Consider the following 21024-nt stretch of genomic DNA (forward strand, 5'->3'; position numbering starts at 1 on the left):
ACATTCAAGCTGACAGCACACAGACACTTAAGATAGCCTTGCTCCAGTGTCACAATTCTTCCTCTGAGATATCCTGCTTGTCAGATAGGTCTCTGACAGGCAAGAAGGGTCACTGAGTAAAGTATAAACATTTTCTTGTTTTGGTAAAGATAATTAAGATTTTAATTTTGAATGCATTCCTTCCCAGGAGTATAACAGAAACATGTCTCAAATGTTTGTATAATTAATTTGTCACTCAAGCTTGTCAGCTACCATGTATTCTGGGAAATGCTCATTTTGCATCATTCTGACAGGATGTTAATACTAACCTTTTGATCTTTTATTCTGTAAACAAATAACAATTATTCTGTAAACAATCAGTGCTATGGGTATATAAAGCCTCCAATGTAACTGGTCCTTACACATTTCAGCCTGAAATTGGTGGTATGTGTCATGGGCTTATTCTATAAACAATAAACCCATATTTCTTTAAAGATCACTGCTTTTGGTGTCTTGATTCTGTGTAACTGGCTGAAGGATGCTTGAATTAAAACACAGAGTACTCTAAAATAAATCCTCCCTTAACATTCTTTAGCCCAAAAGGCAGGGCTATGAATTCAAACAGCCTCAGTTGGGTGGTAAAAAAACTGACGTTGTCTAAGTATTTGCCTGCATATTTGGAGTCAACCCAGTCACAAGTACTAATGAACTTGGTTCCCACTGCTTTATGTAACAGTTCATCCAGGCAGGGCTTTTTTTCAGCAGGAACACGTGGGAACATAGTTCCGGAACCTCTTGAAATTGGTCACATGGCTGGTGGCCCCGCCCCCTGATCTCCAGACAGAGGGGAGTTTAGATTGCCTTCTGCGCCGCTTGGCAGCGCGGAGGGCAATCTAAACTCCCCTCTGTCTGGAGATCAGGGGGTGGGGCCACCACAGCCATGTGACCATTTTCTCCGAGGGCAACCCACTGATTTCCACCACCTCTTTTCCCAGAAAAAAAGCCCTGTATCCAGGTATGTCATGGGATATATATCTGCCTGCATCACCTGATTCAGCTTGCAATAACCCACACAAAAACACACCATGTTGTTGGGTTTCTTCACTAAGACTATGGGAGAAGCCTGGGTGCTATTTGGTGCTTGATTACCCCCAGAAGCAAAATCTCTTTAATCTCCCACTCTAAACACTCAGCCTGCTTCCCTGTGGCCCTGTAGGGTACAGAGGACATGTGAGGCTACTTCCACATGTCTAAATATAGATTCTTTTTCCACATAACACCAGCGGCTGCTATATCAGCTTTAATTAAAACAAACAAACAAACAATTGTCAAAATCAGGACCAGTGCTGCCTATGTTGTAACATATTTTGACTTAGAGATTAGTGGAAATGAAGAAATTAATTTAATTTGTACAGAATAGGTCATTTCTGGGGTAGCTTACTAGTGGATGTGCACCAGGCTTATCTCTGCTGGCCCTTAGAAGGGCTTGTGGAACTATTTTATTTACAATCTTGGAATTCACTGACAAAGGGACCAACAAGCATGTGTTGATGGTTGGATCTGTCATTGGCTTCCACCTGTGTGCATTTATTCTACTCAACAAATACTTCCAGTCTTGAGCTGTGATCATTCCATAAACTGTTTCTTTTTTCTAAAAAGTTTGTACTCTCATGAAACGTCTTATGATATTCTCTCCAAAAAGGCCACTCCTACCAACTGATCACATGAATCTTGTGAGGGTAATTTCAGCTAGTTCCATTTTATGCAACTATATCTCTGGGTTGAAGCCACTATAAGTTGACTTTTCTGTAGATTTTCAGTTGTTGGTTTAGGTTAAGCCTAAATTGCAATAAAACATATTTTGAAAATTTTTGTAAAGTACAACATTGTGAACCAATAACAAAGCCAGTTCAGCACAAGTAAATCTATTGAAGACTCCCAGTGATATTAACCTTGAAAAAAGTATTGTTATACTTATTTAAACAAAATATTGCAATGAATGGATATTCTCCTGCAACAAAGGAACACTGTCAGCAGAATCTTTGTGATCCTTTCCCCCCATAGTTAATTTAATCAGAAATAGAGGGGAGGGGGAACCTATTTGCAGATATGAAGAATGTTTCCATAAAGTGAAGCACAAAATGCCTCAATGTCTTATTAAAAATGAATCAGTTGCAGCCTAACTAAAGAATGTGGAAGGTAAGAGTTGAAACCTAACAAGGAGATTGCCACAAGTGCATTCATAGCATTGACCTAATATTAACACTAAATTAAAAAATACATTTTAAAATTTATCTAGGAAAATGTAATTCAGGTGCAGCATCTAATATTACGTGATGTCTTGCCTTTCATCCAAATTTCCACATGAACTGAGAGAAGAGTAAGAAGCTTGAACCAACTGCTAATCATTGACTCTGCAATCAAATGACTCACACTACATTAAAAGCCAGAGTCCCTTTAGCAGACAGACGGCCTTTGCCTCTTCTTTTAAGGGTAAGGGGTGGGTGGGTACAGGCCTGGAGTTGAGTTGGGTTTGTATCTATAACCTATGCACAGATTTCAGAACAACACTGAAAACATCTGAGATTTTATTTGGGATTTTTAAAATTTTATTGGGAGACAAGTTTCTTCCCTTTTTCTCTCAGAAAGAGAAAATATATACCTTTTGCAAATTTGTACAAGTCACTGGTTTGTCCTTGACATTCCATTCTGAGGAATGGACACAAGCAGAGCTGAAATAGAGGCTGGCCAAGGCAAACCTCTCTCCATTCTTTGGCTCGCATGTTTCCACAATGTGCACTAAGCCTTTTACCTCCCCTTATCCTGGCTGGTGGGTTTCTTTCTGACCTATTCTGAACTAGGGCTGAGTTTCCCCTGGTTCCTAACCTCTCCATCCAATTATAAAGCAGTTCATGCCCCCGGTGTTTATGGCCCAACTCAGGATATCCAGCACAGCCATCTATCTTGCTTGTTCCTAACAGTTGGGCAAATGTTCATCTCCATTCTGCCCACTTTTCTCCATAAAAGGAAACCCTCTCTTCTGAGCTTGAAATCTGAGGAGCTGGTGGCTTCATTCCCAGGAAAAAGGGTGATTTATCTGGGGGCCAGTGTCTCTTGTGTGTTAATCAAGGAATCTGCATTCCTTTATCACAACAGCAGCAGGTATTATCATCATTATCATTATCATTATCATTATTTATTTTGATTTATAAACCACCCATCCTCAGGGGCAGTTTATAAATTCAGGTATTCAGAATGATCTCTGTGACCCTGGAAAACTGCTCCTACTCACAATAGTTTTAAGTAGGCATTATATGTATAATGCACTATAGCTGAAAGAAAGCTAACAGCACTGTTTAGAGTGGTTTGGTAAGCTGGTGAATGGAGACACAGATGCTGATTAATACAGAGAAAGTGTAGATCACAGCATTCATAAGGATCATACGAGCATCCCAGAGGATCTTTTTCTACAGAACTAAATCAATATGAAGGGACATGTGAAGAATCGGTATGAGAGAGTAGCTGCTATATTGCAGAATCCACTTTGCCAGATGTCCCATTGACGTCAGTACAATGTAAAGTATAAACTAGAGTGCCAAGTGTTGTAGATTTCAAGCTTGACTTGATTTTTACATCTCAATGAATGTTTTACACCATATGGCTGTATTTCTCACTCACTTATGCACAGCTTCTATTGAGTTCCATTATGCATGCACATCTCATGGCAAAACAGTACACTACATCAAAAAAACAGGAAGAATGGTAATAACTGGTGTAAATGAGGGCAAATCTGCTCAACAATTTTCCATTATCCCTCTTCCATTCATGCTTCAAGGTAAAAAGGATGTGGACAGTGCTATCTGGGGGTGGGGGGAAACTCTCCCTATGTGGACTCGTGTAGCTCATGTGTGAAGCATACAGATAGAACAGGTCAGGAACATTAAATGGGCACAGCAGAAATTCATTTCCACAGAGATATCAATTGTATTGATCTTTTTCTCACTTTGCTTATCTCTAGACACAAATACGTGAATCTATCAAATTCAGTATTGTCTACTCTGACAGGCAGTGGCTCTCCGAGGTTTCAGACTGAGATCTTTTATATTGCCAGCTACCTGTTTCTTTTAACTGGAGATGCTAGGGATTGAACCTGGGCCTTTCTGTATGCAAAGCAGATGTCCCACCACTAAGCTATGGTCCTACCCTGACATAATCAGGGCCAGTCGGCAAAGGCAATGTGTTAGTAGAAATATCCCTGTTGCTCTCTTGTTTCATACATTCAGTAGTGATGTGGAGAAGTGATTAGTGCTGCCTACCTGATAGTTCTGACTACCTAATTGTGTTTTTATATTGTATCTTCAGTGTTCAAAGTGAACCATAAACCATCAGTATATAATATTGACCCATTCCTATAAGGTGGGTCATTATTATTTATTAATGGCTGTGTTTTTACCTTTTAAATTTTTAAAATTATCTTATGCTGTTTTTTATTATTTTTCTGAATCATCTTGAGCAGGTTTACCTGGGAAGTGAAGTCGGAATGTCCTTCCCCTCTCTGTGAGAATCACTGGCTGAAGAGCTAGAGAAAGCCAGCAGCAGCAGCTATTGCAAATCATTCCTCCGGTCACAAGCCTGCTGGACACGAGGGCCCCCAAAGATTGTTTGGGGGTGGGCAGCTGCTTCTCTCTCTCCCAGGGCATCCTGTGGGCTGCCTGCTCCTGGGGAGCCGCTCTGGAGGAAGCTGCCACGTCAGCAAAACTCTAGCCACAATGACAGCAGAAGGATTTGTGCTGTTGCTCTAACATGCCCTCACTCCAGTTTTTCTCTGGGAGCTCAGGAGTAGGGGAAGGGCACGTTAGAGCAGCAGCAGTTTATCCCTCTGCTGTCACTGCTGCTGGAGCTTCACTGATGCGGCAGCTTTCTTCAGAGCAGCTCCCCGGGAGCAGACAGCCCGCAGGACGCCCTGGGAGAGAGTAGCAGCTGCCCGCCCCCAAACAATCTTTGGGGGCCGCCTTACCAGCCCATTCTCGAAATCACTGTGCTCTGATCCATGCTGGCAGAGCTGACCGTCTCTTTGGGAAGAAGGAAGACATCTTTGTATGCAGCAGCAGGAACATAACCGGTAGCTGCATGAGAGGATGTTTGGACTGCAGCCAAAATAGTTTACTGCTAGGTCCTAAATTCAGCAATGCATTACTACTTTTTCTTGGAACTTGGTTTTCAAGAAAATATTTCAACCCCTCAAAAGAGAAAAAGTTGCACTTCATCAAGAGGTTAGAAACAAGCACTGTAGTTATATAATGGTCATTTTTCACTTACCATCATACAGGTGGAGTGATGGGCATCTAAAACTCTTTTTTTGAGGGAAGAAAGTGCTGGTCAAGGCAATGGTTATTATCCATTTATTTTAGACAACTCCACTATATCTTTATCTTCCATCCTGTCAGCTAAGACAAAGGGAAGAGTTTGATCTGGCTTTCTTATTCCAGGTACCATTACTATTAGTACACCAGCAGTTTAATCCTAAACAGAGTCAAAAGCATTACTTCCCCTATACCATGGCTAAGTAGCTCAGCATCAAGGTTGCAAGAGTGTGAGGGAAATTCCCCATTGCAAGAGAGACAGACGTAGATGTGACCTCTGTATTTGAAGACCACAAGGCAAGAGAGAGAATCTCTCAAAGAAAACACAGAGAAAAGGAGTTAGGAGTCGTGGTGTAAACCAAGAAAATTTCCATTTTCAGCTTTGGTCCAGAGATTCTGGAATAATTCCATTCCATTACTAATTTGTTCTGGGTTGGCCGGTTCCAGCTTAGAACTGATCTGTGGTTGGGGAAACAAGGTTCCAGGTAGCTGTTTTCAATCTTATCCAAAAACAGCATCAACCTTTAGTCCCTCTCCTAGTTTAACCATTGATCCGCTGAGTTTTTCCTCAACCACAAACACACACCACACAACAATGGACACGTAAAAGGAGAGCATTGGTGGGTGTATATTGGCAACTGGATGCTTCCAAATAGGAGCGCATTCCAACCAGTGCAGTACAGCAACATTAAAAACAATCCTGCTTCATGATCACTTTTTTCTTTTTTTATATACTCCCAATGCTACCTTTGCATTATGCTGTTGCCTATTGCTGCTATTTACTTGTGCTTTGTAGTTTTGTTCCCTAAGTGAGGGGTTAATCCAAATCCTTTCTTTTGATGCTCAGCATTCTGCTGGAAAATGGAGCACTCTCACTGCCAATCTTCTCCATTGACCAAGGGCAGGCAGGCAGGCAGAATAATTGGCTGAATTCCCCACCCCCTTGCAAAACAGACCTATGCTTTTCCCGTAAATTTTCTTTCTTCTGTGGGGGCAGGCAGGATTGTTTTTGAAAGGGTAGAGTAGATATATGATGCCATTTGACTCGGAAAAAGAGAGAGCCTTGAAAGACTATGGAAGTAATCCTAAACAGGTCTAGTCAGATGTTAGTCCCATGTTATTCAATAGTGCTTACTCCCAGGGAAGTGTCTTTAAAATGGCAGTGTATGAAGTCTCCCTTGCCATTGTTTTCCAAGCTGATAGGAAAGGAGGAGTCTCCCCTTGCAAGGACCCAATGTGCAGAGAACACCATTTCTTGGGTAGCTATGGGGTAGGGGGTGGGGAGATACTCTCGTGCACATTGGTCTCATTCCCCATTCCTGCTGACAGAGTTGATTAATAATGTAAGTTCTCACTCTCCCCTTGGGATCTGATTGGTGATTGCTGTTCAGGATAAGAAGCTGCTGCCCTGCAAGGTGGGCCCAGTGCCTGCCTGCTGCTGGAAGTTTTGAAATAAAACACACCAACGTTTTGGTGGAAGGGACTCATTACAATTTAATTTCCCAGATTTGGTTCAGTGTGTTCAGAAGCTGCTTTAACATGCTGAACCAGTGATTTCTGTGTATATTCTCTGTATTGTTTTGTCCATTATGCACATCCCTAGTCAGGAGGCATTCCCACCTTAGACAAGGCAAAGCATCCAGTGTCTCCCAATATTCAAGACATGCTGAGTCACCAGTCACAACAAGAGGGAGGGGAATCTCATCCAGGCAAGAGGTACAGGGATAACATTGGCACCAGATTCCAAATGACTGTGCAGTTCTTTGAACAATGGTGACCTGATAGCTAGATATATGCTGGCTGCATCCATGTGCCACTTTAGAACCGCAGTGTGAATGTGGCTTTATTGTGCAGATAGAAGTCTTAGATGTTTAAATCTGGCAGAAAGCAATGCACTTGCTGTCCCTACACCTCTTCTCCTCCCTTTAACTTCTGCTGTGAAATGTATTGACTCTTCTTTAGTAACCATTTAGAAAACCCATCAACAGTGATGTTTTTAAAGAAATTAAATGAAAATCTCCCTCTCCTTCTATCCCCCTATTAAAGTTGTACTTTTTTATATTCTTCATCTATCCATGATTCAGAATAACAAACAGCTCACCCTAAATAGTAGCCTGCTATCTATTTCAAATGTCTCACAATTGTCCTCTTTTTTTAAAAAAAAGCTAAAGACAAAATTTGAATAATTCATAGAGGTTCTGCCCCGCCAGTGTATACTCAGGCTTCTCTCCCTTGTTTTGTTTCATGGCAAGTGACGGAACAGAATCCTCTTTGTAACTGTCCCTCTGTCATCTTGTCACTTGTGAGCCTTTTGGGGTCTTCCCCTCCCACCATCTGAATTGACTTGACTGTAGCAATATTGCTCAGCTGAGACAAGAACTATGATCAGCAGAACAGCACTGTTAAAAACGTTATAGACTCTATAAAAACAATCACATCTGCTGTAAAATGGTAGATGATCAACAGCACCACATCATTCTCATCATAACTTAGCTTGACTTGTCTGGCTGGAGAAACAAATTATAGATAATTCCCTTTTTCTTTCTCCCCCATTGTTGTGCAAAGTGATACAATGTGCCCATTTGCTGCCAGACCTCTGCCGCTTTAAAGAGAGAACAATGGTTTTTAAATGATAGGAGATGTGATTTGGGTTTGTAAATGGTCTGGCTAGTGTTTCTAACTCTGTGTGTGCTTTAAAAAAACAAACCAAAACTAAATAAAATGTAGCATATTTGCTTTGGCTTTGTAGGGTCAGTAAATAAATATATAAAGGAAGGTTTAATGTCAATAAGAAAAGTGGATTAAATGCATCATTTAAGGGATCTTGTATGTCTGGCATTTAGAATCAAGGATCCTGTCAGATGAGGGTGCAAAGATAATCTTGCTTTGAATTGTTTATATATTAAACTAATAGTGTCAGAAAAGAAACAGCACATATTTTGTTATGTACAAAGGTTTGAGATTAATTCCTGGCATATCCAGTTAAGGATCACAGCAGGCATTGTCCCTCCCTCACAGCCTGAGGTGTCACCATCTCTCAGAGCCTCCCACTGGCCTGTCTTGCCCCCTTTCTCCAAAGAGCAGGCCTGCCGGCTGCAGTGGACATTAGGGCAAGGGGGAGTGAGGCTGTCTGCCACTGCAGCTCGTCATTGCTGGCTCTCCTTCCCAGGCTGCTACTTCAGTGGCATCACGGTTGTCCATGCTGCTGTTGATGAGGATTCTGGGGTGTCACTGTGGCCCGGATTCAGTTCCTTCCATACTGCCCCTGGATATCACTCATTGCTTGAGCTGAACAGCAACACATTTATGGCAGTGATGATCAGGGGTTATTAATTTGGCTGAACATACCATGCAATTTGTATTGTCTAATGCTTTCACGGCCGAAGAACGATGGTTGTTGTGGATTTTCTGGGCTGTATAGCCATGGTCTTGGCGTTGTAGTTCCTGACGTTTCGCCAGCAGGGGGAAAAAGCACTAATCCATATGCAAAAGAACTAATCCATATGGCAAAAGCACTAATCCATATGCAAAAGAACCTCCTCAGGATACAGTAAAGCCTCCCTCCATTAGCATTCCACACCCTGGGAAACTCTTACAGGATGACTCAGCTCAACCCTACCTTCCTGAGTAGATATAAATTACCCCTGCCAACTTCTCCACACTGTGACACTGAGAGATCTCTGTCTTTTGGTGCTATGCCTCTGAAGATGCCAGCCACAGCTGCTGGCGAAACTTCAGGAACTACAACGCCAAGACCACGGCTATACAGCCCGGAAAATCCACAACAAACATACCATGCAATTCACTAATTCTATTAAAATCATGAGAGAAGAGTTGAACATTCTTGGTTGGGATATTCCTGAAGATTCAGGGGTGGAGACAGGGGAGGGCAAAATTTGAGGAGGAGAGGGAGCTCAGCAGGGATGTGATACCATAGAGTCCATCCTCTGAATCAACCATTTTCTCTAGTGGAACTGATTTCTGCAGTCCGGAGTGAACATGGGCATGAATGGAAAAAAAACCCGAACACCCTGTTCGTCATTTGTTGCCATCCATGAACAACGAACATAGATGAACATGAACTGTTCCCAGACATATTCGTTGTTCGTGGGGGCCAGAACCATCCCCAACCCCCCAACTTAACCCCCCTCCCCTCAAACCCAGTTACCTTGCCCTTTAAAGATCCCTTTAAACTATCAGCTGGCAGGTGGCAGGGGGGAATTCCCCCCTGCCGCCTGCCAGCTGATAGTTTAAAGGGCCCTGTCCTGGCAAAAACAGCAATGTCTGCTGGCAGCTAGTTTGAGGGGTTACAAAAGTGACCTTCCCAATGTCCAATACCCACCAAATTTGCAGCGGACACAGTCCTCACTGTCCTCTGAAGACCCCCCATGTTTCAGAGAGATTGCACCCTGGGAAAGGCATGATCCATGGGTCTCCACGTTGGCTGTCATTTTCTCTTCACAGTGGCAAAAATGGGACTCTCTGCTGGAAGTACTTTGAAGAGTTAAAGCCAGAAGGAAAGGCAGAAGGAGTTCAGACATAGTTCAGTCCCTCCCTGCCTCCTGTTGCCAAGGGGATTTATTGCAGGTGCCAGATGGTCTGGCTTGATGAACAGCTGCTGAAGGCAACGAACGAGGCTTGCAATGACCACCTGTTCGTTTAGGATGGGGCCTCATGAACAGCTTGTTTGAGAACAGCAGATTAGGCTGTTCATGGTTTTTTTTCTGTTTGTAATGCTGTTCGTTTCCATGTCTAGTCAGGAGATCAGTTGTAATTCTGGGAGAATTCCAGATCCATTTGGTGGTTAGAAACCCAATACAGGAAAGATAATTTTAAAGCACTTAAGATTGTTAAAGATTTTCTATTCTTTGGCTCAATCATCAACTGAAAGGGAGATGACAACCAAAAGGGAAACAGGAGCTAGGCCCCTGCCCCCCCCAGCCCCTGAGAGATTTGGCAATCCTAGGTATTCCCCATTACTACGTATGCATGTGAAAGTTGGAAAATGAAGAAAATTCATAAGAACATTGATTCATTTATGGATACCATGGACTGAGAAAAAGACAACTGGTTTCTAGATCAAAACAAGCCTGAATTCTGCCTAGAAGTTAATATGATGAAACTGAGACTATCATCATGAGACTGGAAAAGACAATAATGCTAGAAAAAGTTGAAGGCAGTAGAAAAGAAGAAAACTCAATATGAAATAGATTGACTCAATAAAGGAAGCCATGACCTTCCGTTTACAAGACCTGAGCAAGGCTGTTTGGGGAGTTGTTAATTCACAGAGTCGCCATTAGTTCAAAGCAACTTGACAGCACATAATACACAAAACACACCCACACACGTTCTGGTAAAACAACCATATAAGGTAAGTCAGAAGGCTGAGAATACAAAACAAATTATTCTTACGAAAATAGATCAAGATGGGTAGCCATGTTAGTCTGTCTGTAGCATTAGGAAAGAACACAAGTCCAGTAGCACCTATAAGACTAACAAAATTTGTGGTAGGGTACGAGCTGTGGCTCGAAGTGAGCTGTGGCTCATGAAGGCTCATACCCTACCAATTTTTTTTTGTCTTATAGGTGCCACTGGACTCGTGCTCTTTCCTACTTTTATGAAAATAAAAATGAAATGTACAAAAAGGCATATATGGTAAGCTGATATTTTTATTGCTGTTTGATATACTTTGGTTTTTTGTTTATTTCTGTGCAACATGCTTTTTCTGCATTTGTGGTTAGTTGATTTTTGTAATGCTGTGCACTATACTTATTTAAATGTTTTATTCCAAATTATATTATTTTTGACATTATTTACAGTGAGAGTAATTAAATGTGTATTTTTTTTTACATTTTATTCCCATTTTTTAGTTGAGTAAAAAAATATTTTTGTCTTCTCAGCTTTCTGATTTACCTGATCTTTTTGAGTTGGGTTTTCTTTTCCCTTCTTTGTAATTAAAACAACTATATTCACACACTATGGCTGTATATTTACAAAAAATGGCTATGTATTTTGTAATATTTAACATTTTCCAAATTTTATTGCTGTACATTTTGACTCTGCATCTTGGCCAGCGCTTTTTAATCAAATTCATGTGATTTTAGAACCCATTCTGAGTTAGTGTTAAAAACACTTCTGTAATTGCAGTACTGTTGAGGATGTGTGCCGTTTCCAGGAACAGAAGCAATCCTTAAAATAGCAGCACTAATGTTTCTTTTACTTAGCTGTGATTGTAATGAAAGATTTAATCATTTGTTGCTTGTTCATTGTTCCACTGAATCCTGTTAAAGTCTCTTTCAGGCTTCTAACAACTACAGCAAGGAAAGAACAAAGGGGGCTGAGGGGAAGTGAATCCTTTAAAACCATTTTGAGCTGTTGGGTTTCCAATTGTAGCTGGCAAATCACAAGTTTGACCTGTGAGAGACGGGACTGTGTCAGCTAACTGTGAGGCCTTTGATATTAGCTCTGAATATAAGCCCAAAACATCTCCCAAGAGACTTGAGCCCAGAAACATCTAATTCAGAAGCATTATATTGACTTTAGTCGATACAGTCTAAAGTAACCATAAGCCATACAGATGTTTCTGGCTATCCAGGGATAAAAGTTTTTTTTTTTAAAGCTAGCTTTAAAAAAAAATCTTAAAATTCCTTGGCAACTCAACGAAACCAGCTGGTTGTATATCTCAAATTTAATACTAAGAATTTCATCTCTTCTAAATTAAAAAAAAAAGCTTTCAAGGTCTATCCATTATAATTAATGTCAGCTTCAAAAAATATGAGGATTGACTAGCCAGATTAAAATACCTAAGTTTCTTTCTAACAGCATGAGACTCTGGGCCAAGCTACACATGACGAATGACACTTGAACGGCAAGTGGATTTAGTGGAGGGCAAGTGAACAGGGAGAAATACACTTGCTGTTCAAGTGTCATTCGTCATGTGTAGCTTGGCCCACTTACAACAAGTTTCTACCCCAGGTTCCTGGAAAACAACCTGATATTGGTGCTATCGTTACAGAAAGCAAAGCCAAAGTGTAAAACAGAGCCATTTTAACCAAACAGCAAAGGTGAAAGGACAGGCATCCAAACTAGGATGATTTCAGTGTCAGGAAATGTACTATACCAGCAACATAGATCCAGAGGAGTTAGCCGTGTTAGTCTGTAGTAGCAAAATCAAAAAGAGTCCAGTAGCACCTTTAAGACTTTAAGCACCTTTAATACCAGTAACAGACTCTAGTCCTTCCAATAACTATCTAGAGCCTAACAACTCGTCTTTGTTGCTACCATTGACTTTTTCCTCACTGGAGAGATATTCAAAGGGGTTGGGGTTTTTTTTAAGGATTCTGGTATGGAAAAGTCATTAATCTTGTGTGACATATTTATTATCTAGCCTTTTTAAACCACTTGTTTTGAAAGTAGATGCTTGTAGAGAGAGTATGATACCTATAGCTCTTGCCAACTGTTTGTAATTAGAAAGGGAGGGGTGATGTTTGTATTCTCTCTTCACCTCATATTAGTTTACTTATACTGCCTCTCCTCTCTTCAGCAGAACTCAGTTGAAGGCAGAGTGGGGACTAGGACTGCCAGGCTTGTCCTGGCCACCACCAAGAGACCAGGATGACAGGGAAATAGATGGGCAGCTGGTGATATTATGGTGTCACTTCTAGAAAAAATATGGAAGTGATGTCACAGCTTTCTAGCAATCACAGGAAACTCTACAGTAAAACCATAGAGTTTCTGGCAATTCCTATAGAGGTATTGTATCACACCATCAACTCAATAGCTATTTTTTATTTTTCTACCACAGCTACTCTGAAAAGCTGTAGGAACTAAAGGCAGGGGTAGGGGATGCAGGGAACAAGCAACCCTAGTTGCTAGGGTTCTTCTTTTGATACAATAATGCTAGCAATTCCAAAGTCTCTGCTACTATTTGTACCAAACCCAGTTAATACTCACTCCTAAAAGTTGCAAACAGTGGCTTGGGCAATTCCTGGAGATCTGGGTGCCTGGGGAAGAGGATGTTTGGAGGAAGAGAGTCATAGAGTCTACCTTCCAAAGCTGCCATTTCCTCCAGGAGAACTGATCACTGCATTCTAGACATCACTTATAATTCTGGGAGAACTCCAGGCCCCACTTGGAGGTTGGCACCCCTCTATTCCACATACTCGCTCTTGTTTCTGGACATTATCATTTTATAACAACAACAACATTAGATTTATATACTGCCCTTTACAACAACTTAATGCCCACTCAGAACGGTTTACAATGGTTTATTAACTTCATCGGGGTCATTTCCTAGAAAAAGAACTGCAGGAACTCATTAGCATATCTCATTAGCATATGCCGCACCCCCTGACATCACCGGAAGTGTGTCAGAAGGCACCATCCACCCCTCAGGCCCCTTTCCACAAAAATCTCCAGGTATTTCCTTAAAGCAGAATGAACTCAAAGCAGCTTACCCTCCTCTGGAGAGCCAGCCCTGTTTGCTTGCATGCACACATGCACGCACTCTCTCACACTTGCTTGCATGCATGCACACACTCTCTGTTTTTTTCAGGACTGGAAACCATGCTCTATTTGTTTCCAGGCCTGAAAAACACCAGGCTAACAAAATACTCTACATCTTACAATAGCCCTGCAGATATGATTAGCATATCAAGCACCAATCCATATGCAAAAGAACCTCCTCAGGATACAGTGAAGCATTAGCATTCCATTAGTATTCCACACCCTGGGAAACTCTTACAGGATGACGCAACCCAAACACACCTTCCTGAGTAGATATAAATTACCTGCTAACATCTTCTGCACAGTTTGACACTGAGAGATCTCTGTCTTTCGGTGCTACGCCTCTGAAGATGCCAGTCACAGCTGCTGGCGAAACGTCAGGAACTACAATGCCAAGACCATGGCGATACAGCCTGGAAAATCCACAACAACCGTTGTTCTCTGGCCGTGAAAGCCTTTGACAATATATTGGATTTATTTATTTGTGTCATTTATAGTCCACCTTTCTCACTGAGACTCAAGGCGGATTACATAGTGTGAGATCAGTACAATCAGTAGCAAGGACAAGGGTAGGCATTTCCGTACAGTGTCAAGGACATTTCCATAAACAATGTCATAGGGTAGATGAATACAAGTTTACAGAGACATAGCATTAGCAAGGATCCAATACAGGGTTGAAGGATTGCTGAAACAGAACATAATCAATTCTAGGATTGACATTAGACAACATGAAGCGCAAGCAGTATATACGAGTACATATACAAAGCAACAGATAATATGTAAGGCAACATAATGGTGGAGCCCATGGTTCCCAACTCATTGGCAAAATATCCAAGACCCCCTCCCTACAATGCCGCCCTCCTATCTGAGTAAAAAGCCTTTTTGAACATTATGGAACTTGCATTAATTCATTGACAGGGAGTTTAAAAATAATTTTGAATATATTCCATTTTCAATTATTTTTTAAAAAAACTACTTGAATAATTAAGTAGAATAAGGAAAACATAAAAACTTGAAAACACAAAAACCTGGATTAATTTTCCTCTTTCTTAGACCCCAAAAACTTCACTGTGTTCTTCCAATATGCAGCTGTAATTCCAGTAATGTCATATTCAACAATTCAGGCACAGGAAGTGAAAGCTAATTGGAATCCTTCAAGATCCATTATGTCACATACATCATAAACCTGAGACCTGATCAGCCTATATTAAACTGGGAAAAAATCATGTAGTTATCTATCCGCTATACAATAGCTTTTTTGCTTGACTATCTATATATTAAATCCTATAGACTCAAAGTTTGCAGTCAACACAGGAGCCAATTTCTGGAACCAAATCCACAAAAGCTGGGAATTAGGAAATAAAGTGCAACCCTATGCAGTTACTTCTGTTGAAACCCTTTGAAATCAGTGGACATAAACTGGGGTAACCTGCATAGGACTCTGCTGCCAGTAAAGTAATGCCAGGATATGAGTCAATGGTGCTTCTTATCTTAATCAGATGGAAGAAATGCAACATTCTTATTATTTTAGTTTTATTTCACCCTCCATCCAAAGACCGTTCATTGGCATATGATGTTCCCCTTCCCCTGATTTGATTCTCACAACCATCCTGCAAGTTAGGTTGAGAGAGTGACTGGCCCAAAATCACAGTGAGCTTTGCAGCTACATGATTTGAACTGAGATCTCTCCAGTCCTAGAAGGTCATCGAACCCACTCCATCATATTGGTTTTCCATGTCCTTTTCTTTTTTTTTGTATTGTAGTGGCTTCATGTTTCATATAATGTTCAGGTCTGCCTACTTTAAAGCAGCTAAACATAGTATCTGCAGAGTAGGGACTGGAATTAATATATAGATGGCCAATTGCTTAAGCATATTTCCTTCTCTTTCCAATGTTCACCCCCCTCCAAACCTTATTTATTTAGCTGAAACAGGCATGTTATATGTTGCATATGCCCACTAGAATGATATCATCTGACTTACAGCAGACTTCATAACCCAAGGTAAAAAAAAATCCCTGTGCCTTAATTGTTCAGCGAATATACAGAACTTTAAAACCAAAATAAGGTAGCAGCATTCCATCTGAACTATTGCCCTGACCTCCTTGGGAAAAGATTGTAAAAATATGTATAGAAATTTGACTAGCAGTATGCCACAGAGGAGGAAGAGACAGGATGTAAATCATGACTTCCATGGTAGAGGAAGAGGGATTTGGTCATGGACTCCTGAAGGTTCTCCATTGTAAGCCACTAATGTGCCTATCCAATTCATTAAAGACAGATAAACTATCCCATCCCCTTATGGGCTGGGGTAGGATAAAACTCTGATTAGGACTGCACATGCTATTCCGTCTTGACTAACATTATCTTCGTTAAAATCTTGTTCCAATCCAAAATAAATAGTTGTCAGTTCCATATATATGTCTCTTGAGAGAAATGTTTCCATTCCCACAACATAAGCATCTTATGACAGCTTTTCTGCAACCAAACATCAATGTTTGGCAGCATTTCCAAACCTTCACTGTTATGAAAAGGAAAAACTCTCTTTCTTTTGTTGTATCAACTACTCCCTTTCCTGTTGGCTGGAACAGAAATGGGGCCCCTTTTTCTCAGGTGTCTGTAAATTCCAACCACTCCCAGACAGCAAGCATTTCATCCTAAAGCCCATTCCACAGAAGGCAGCAACCAACATGATCCCATTCAAATAGCCAGGCTGCCATCTACATTCTGAAGAGAAAGCTTTTAGTGACCTGTATTCCTTTACCAGCATTCTGTCTTCTAACTAGGACAAATATCTTCCTCACACTTCCTATCACCGTGAAGCAGCAATGAGAAGTACAATTTATTATTTTCTTTACAGAAGTGTTGTTTCCTCCAAAGGATTCAGTCCTGTGAATTGGTCCTGCCTGCCTGAGGTAAAAGCACAATGACTTGCGAAGCCAAATATACCCAGGTCTAGTCTAGTAGGGTACATTTGGGAAGGCTGCTCTGACAATAATAAGACAACATGTGCAGCAAGTGAAAACACTTGTGATGAATGTGTTTCTGCAAAGCGCAGAGTCCCCAGGCAGGCATCTTCCTGACAAATGGCGCAATTGTCTGATTTATCACTTTTGTGTTTGCAGGCAAATCAAACCAACACATTCTAAGGATATGACAGCGACATTTCATGTGAAACACTGTAAAGACATCTAAGCCCTTCTTTAATAATTCCCATAGTTCCAGGCTTTCATATCAGACAAAGGGCAACATGTGTGTGCCATGGAACTTAGCAGTATTCAAAGTAGCTCTCTGTTCCCAGTAGGTCTCACAAGGCTAAGGCATTTTGTTGCAGCTGAGATACATAGATCTCATGTATGACATACATTTACCTGTAAATAACAAAGCCACAGAAATTGTTTAAAAGTGCATGGAAAATGTTATATTGTTTGTCTCAGACAACTGGAGCATTCCAGGCCTAGAAAACTCGAGGGTTTTGCAGCTGCTAAAGGCAGTGCAGGGAGCCCTTTAAGCAGCAGGTCTCTCTGTCTCTTTAAGGTTCCATGCCAAAAAAGCTCACAAACTGCTTTGAGCTCTGTTTTCTATGTCAGTTCAGCATATAAAAGAAGCCAATGCTTATATACGCCACATCCCCTCTATCACTGCCACTGTTCGGCTGCTCCATTGCTGATCTCTCCCTTCCAATCCCCATTCTTATGTTGGGAAGATAAACTGGTTGCTTGAGACAAGTGCCTGCCATCTCAGGTACTCTGCTGCAGGTCATTTTCATTCCTGAAAGCAGCAGGAGGGGGAAGATTGGTAGTGATGAGGTGACAGGCAGGCAAGCACTGCAGGAAGCCACCCAGCCAAACACAAGGTTTAGAGCTTGCTTTCCTTTCCTCACCCCTTTGTCAGGAATGAAAGTACCTGACATGGTCAGCAACCAGTTGCAACCCTCCTAGAAGAAGGAAGAAGGAGCAGCAACAATGGAACAGTCAGTGGGTGTGGCATATGCGGATGCTGTTAGCAGAGTAGGGTTGCCAGTCCCTCTTAACCTCCCGGGGGTGGGGGTGGCTCTCTGCACTTACCTCTGAGGGTGGGGGGTGCACGTGTGCTTTGTGTGTGTGCACTCCCGCAAGCGAAATGACATCACTTCCAGGAAATGATGTCATCACGCAGCCCCCTGGGAATGTGCCCATGCTCCACAGGGGCTCGGATTGGGGACTCTATGGAGCATGGGAGCACTCCTGTGCTCCACAGCAGCCCCAAATGGGCCTGTTTCAGCCCAAATCAGGATAGTTTTGGGCCTGTTTTGGTGCGGATCAGGCCCATTTTGGCCCAGATCGGGGCCGCTGCGGAGCATGGGAGCACTCCTGCGTTCCGCAGTGGTCCCAAATGGGCCTGATCCACACCAAAACAGGCCCAAAACGAGCCCAATTTGGGCTGAAATGGGCCCATTTTGGGCCGCAGTGGAGCACAGGAGCACTCCCACACTCCACAGTGGCCCCGACCTAGGCCAAAACAGGCCTGATCCAGGTGGCTGCTGAGCACAGGAGTGCGCAGCAGAGTGCGCACAAAAGGTGCATGCCCTCCACTGGCCAGGTAAGTGGTGATGGGGTGTGGGGGTGGGGACAGGGGATCCCCCACCCCCACCGGGGGTCTGGCATCCCTATAGCAGGGGCTGGCTGTGTGTGCTAACAGAAGGAGAGGCTGCTTTTAGAATGAAGTCCACACAAGGCTGGTTGCTTTAGAAAAGAAATGGATACTCTTTGTTGTTGAAGAAATCCGTAAAGATATATCAAAGGCAATAGAGGTATTCTGGCTATCTATCTAAGCCTTAAATGCAGAGTTTCTATGATCACATCTTCTCCCATGGAGATGGATGGGTGGGGGGAGAAGAGAGAGAGAATAAAGACAGAAAGAGAGGAAAAGAAGTTCCAAGATTAGCAGTCAGGGTAATCAAACTGCAGCAAAACAGACAAGAGGAAGGGATACAGAGGAATCTGAACTAGCCATCTTACTAGCTCTACTGCCCCCTCTGGCATACTGGTGTGCTTGGTGAAAAGAGACGTTGCACAGTCCCCTCACTTCCAACATGAGGGTATGTTAAATTCTTTCATATGCTACTGACACATGTATATTAAAAACAGAGCTCAAAGCATATTCTCAGGGCTGTGAGCCCCTTTTCAACCTATGCCTGTGTGCACAGACAAAGAGGTGCATGAAGACTTCCCCACACACCTTTATTGCCTCTGCCACTTCCACCAAGAAGGAGATACCGGGATGCACTACCTTTACAAACAGCCCAAAGGAAGCAGTTCATTCTCTATCATCTCCCTGGCCTGTTGACCTTCTTTTCTACTCGGAAATAATGTTGGCAATGCAATCCTAAGCATAATTATACCCATCTAAGTCTTCAATTGACTTAGGGGGGCATAAGTCTGCTTAGGATTGCCCAGTAAACAGGGAAGTTTAAAGTTATGGTGTAGCCTGTAATATGGGAAGTATTGTAAACCCACAGAAGATTTTGCTTTATAACTGGGGCATATAACACATAGAGTTGCCACCAGCCTGGAGGAAAAAAAAGTGTCCTTTTAATATAGGCTTAATGTATAGAAACGGGTAGTTAAGTCTTTTCAGGCCATGAAGGTAAATGGCATCACCTTGTAAATAACATTCTATCGATTCTCTATTTAGGGGTGCAGGTCATTTTTTTCCTGCAGTACCATCCTTAGGAGAGTTACACCCTTCTAAGTCCATCCTAAGGGTATAATTGTATTTAGGATGGCACTGAAGACTCCTTAAGGGTAGATGTTTAAACGTTTTATGCAGGAATGGACTGTTTTGGAATTCATTTTGGCATTGGTGTTGGCCACCATGCACCTAAACGATGGCCATTGCAGTTCTTTTAAAAATACAATAAACACAGTTCTATATTCTGGTGCTCTAAAATCCATGACTTCCTTCTTTCATAACTGACAGTTACAAAATATAAAAGTTATAGGCCTGTGAGAAATTGTGGGAGAAGTAGTAGAACTCCTCCCCCTTCCCCGCCCCCCACATTTCCCTCTCTCAGGGGTTTGAAGAGGCTCGTTTTCCTTTTCTTCCTTTACTGACTCAACATTCCGTCCTTTCTGGAGCATATGTAGTTTCTTTCAGGCCAGCCTTTATGAACTGTGATATACCAAATTAGACTACTTATCCATCTAGCTTAGTATAATCTACTTCGACAGGTAGTGGCTATCTAAGGTTTCAGGCACAGAAAAATCTTTACTGTATCTGCTTCTGAGATCCCTTGAGATGGAGATGCCAGGGACTGAAAATGGGACTTCTGCATGCAAAGATTGTGCTCTTCCACTGAACCACACTCCCTGCTTTGGAAGAGGGTCTTTTAATTTTGATTCAATTGCAACATCATATTTTCCTGCATCAGGCCCAGCCTCCCCATTAGAGACCTAGGCAATTTCCTAGCATACCAGAGAAGCATGAGGTGCCAGGGGCAGCAAGTGACAACCCAGGTTCACAGCATGTATCACCTTACCCAGTGGCCAAGGCCCATCTTCAGTGCAGTGGCTCAGGAATGCCTCAAGCACAGTGTTCTTGTGGTTTGCCTGGTTTGGGGTACACCCAGACTGCAGTGGGGATGACACTTGGCTAACAAAGAGGGGGAGCTGGTCCAGGGCACAAAAAACCTTGGGCAGGTGCCATTCTGCACACCTGAGGAGTTTCTGAGTATGCAGAAAACTCAACCTTGTCTGTAGGTGGCTCCTTTATGCTGCCTCCATTTTCATTAGCGTGGAGGTTACCCACCACTATTAGATAAAATTAGGGATCCCATTCTCCTGGTGGGGGTGGAGAATCACCCGCTTTCACTTCCGTCCCCCTGCCTCCACCTACCTGGCCAGCAGGGGAAGAAGGCATGGGAATGGGCCTCCCGGATGTGCTCCCAGGGCAGCATGATGATGTCACAGACCCCAGGAGCAGACACAGACATCACAGACGCAGATGTCACAGACTCCTGCGCTTTGCTGCTGGCCAATTTGGTCCCCAAACAGGTCAAATGGGGCTGTTTGAGGCCCAAATCAGCCTGCTATGGAGTGGGTGCGCACCCTACGCCTGCACGGTGATGTCATCGGAAGTGACGTCGCCATGCAGCCGTGGGACTGCACGTGTGAGTAAAGAATAAACAAAGGAAGAAGG

The sequence above is a fragment of the Eublepharis macularius genome, chromosome 11, assembly GCF_028583425.1.
Source record: "Eublepharis macularius isolate TG4126 chromosome 11, MPM_Emac_v1.0, whole genome shotgun sequence".
In the NCBI taxonomy this organism is placed as follows: Eukaryota; Metazoa; Chordata; class Lepidosauria; order Squamata; family Eublepharidae; genus Eublepharis; species Eublepharis macularius.